Source organism: Herpailurus yagouaroundi, unplaced genomic scaffold (assembly GCF_014898765.1).
Source record: "Herpailurus yagouaroundi ecotype Mexico unplaced genomic scaffold, PumYag 295, whole genome shotgun sequence".
Classification (NCBI taxonomy): domain Eukaryota; kingdom Metazoa; phylum Chordata; class Mammalia; order Carnivora; family Felidae; genus Herpailurus; species Herpailurus yagouaroundi.
Window position 1 is genome coordinate 2,353,523 of NW_024412512.1, and position 1,731 is coordinate 2,355,253.

Genomic DNA, 1,731 nt, shown 5'->3' on the forward strand with positions numbered 1-1,731 from the left:
AGGTTGTGCCCCGCCACCCCAGCCCCGGGACGCCTTTCCCCCCATTATTGGCCCACGTGTGCGTGGAGGGGGAGGGGGCGCGCGGAGTTGGAGGCGCCAGCAGCTGGGGGAGGGGGCGCGCTGACGTCCCGGCTTGGTCTCCCGCGCCCCCCCCCCCCCCCGCCCCCCGACACCGATCTGATATTTTCGCCGCATCGATTCTGGATTGTTGAGCCGCCGCCGCCGCCGCCGCCGGGAGGAGCCGGGAGGCCGGGCGTTCCGGGGTCTGGCCGGGGCACTGCGGCGCTGCGGACGCCCTCGCCAGCCCGGCACCTGCCCCTGCCCCTGCCCCCCTCCCGTAGCCTCTCACCCCTGGCCCCGCTCCCAGACTGCCCCGGGCTGAGCCCTTGTGCGACCGGCAAGGGGGTGCGTGGGGAGGGGGCGGTTGCCCCTGTCCCGGGCCGCACCCCGGGGGACTCCTTTCCTCCTCCAGCTCCCGTGGGACGGCCTCCCGAGGTCCGCCTTCGTTCGAGCTCCCCCCCCCCCCCCCCCCCCCCCCGTGTCCTTATGTGTCTTCAGGCCAGTGGGGTTCCGGCCTCAGTTTCTCCGGAGGACTAAGAGGTTCTGGAGACAGGGGCAGACTGTAAAGGGCAGAAGTCAGGGGGCGGGAGTCCACCGGGAGCCTGGGTGCCCTGAGGAGCACCTTATGGGGAGCACGTGGATGCCTAGCTTGGGCCTCAGGGACCGCCAGTGTCTGGGGGGGGGGGGCCCTATTCACGATCCTGGGGTCTCCCTCATTCGTGGTAGAATCTTTCTTGCCCCACTGGGAAGTTCCTGGCTCCTGTCAGCCAGCGGGAGGGCGGGCACCGAGAGGGTCTCGGGCTTGTCCTACCCATGATCCCCTGAGTGACCTTGGGCAAGTCCCTGCCCCTATCCGGGCCTCAGTTTCCCTTTCCGAACAACTTCGGGAGGGGGGTCCCCGGAAGCTGCCTCTGCTGCCCCACCTCTGCCTCCCCACTGTCCTGAGGCTCTGCACCACCCCCCGGCCCCCCGGGAACAACTAAGGTTGCAGTCAGGGTTGCGTGTGACCTTGGGCCTCCCCGTCTCTGGGCTGGTGGGGTGGCCTGGGTGGCTGCGGGTGCCCCCGCCCCCTCTGCCCTTCTCACGCTCCCCAGCTCCCGGGAGCCACATGGCGGGGGGGGGGGGGGGGGGGCCGAGCCAGGGAGGCTACTCCAGGGGAGGAGGTTGGAAGGCCGCCTTTTGTCACCGAGCCCTGGAACTGCCCCATCAGGACTCCTCGGGAGACAGGCCTCCGTCCACGCTGCTGCGGTGGGAACCCGAGCGGGGACGTGTGTGCTCAGGGGCCTGGCTTGGTGGCCGTTCCCGGGTGGTGGAGACAACAGTGAGGGAAATCTGAGGCTGCCCCGTGCAAGCGACGGGGGGGGGGGGGAGGGGGGCACACAGAGAGAGCCCCCCCACCGTGGAGGGAGGGGGAGGGGCCCAAATGCAGGGGGCACCCCTCCCCTGCTGCTCGCCTGCGTCCCCCCCACCGAGGAGGGGTGCCCCGCAGCCAGGTGTGATCCTCAGGGGTCCCTGCAGACCCAGCCTGGTCTGGGGGCTCCCGGAAGGACCCTGGCCGCCCCACTCAGCCTGCGCCCCTCGCCAGCACCCCGTTTCTGTCTGACCATCATCTCTGTCTCTCTGTCCCCCCGTCTGTGTCTCCGTGTCTCTCCCTGTCTCTGCCTCCAAGCC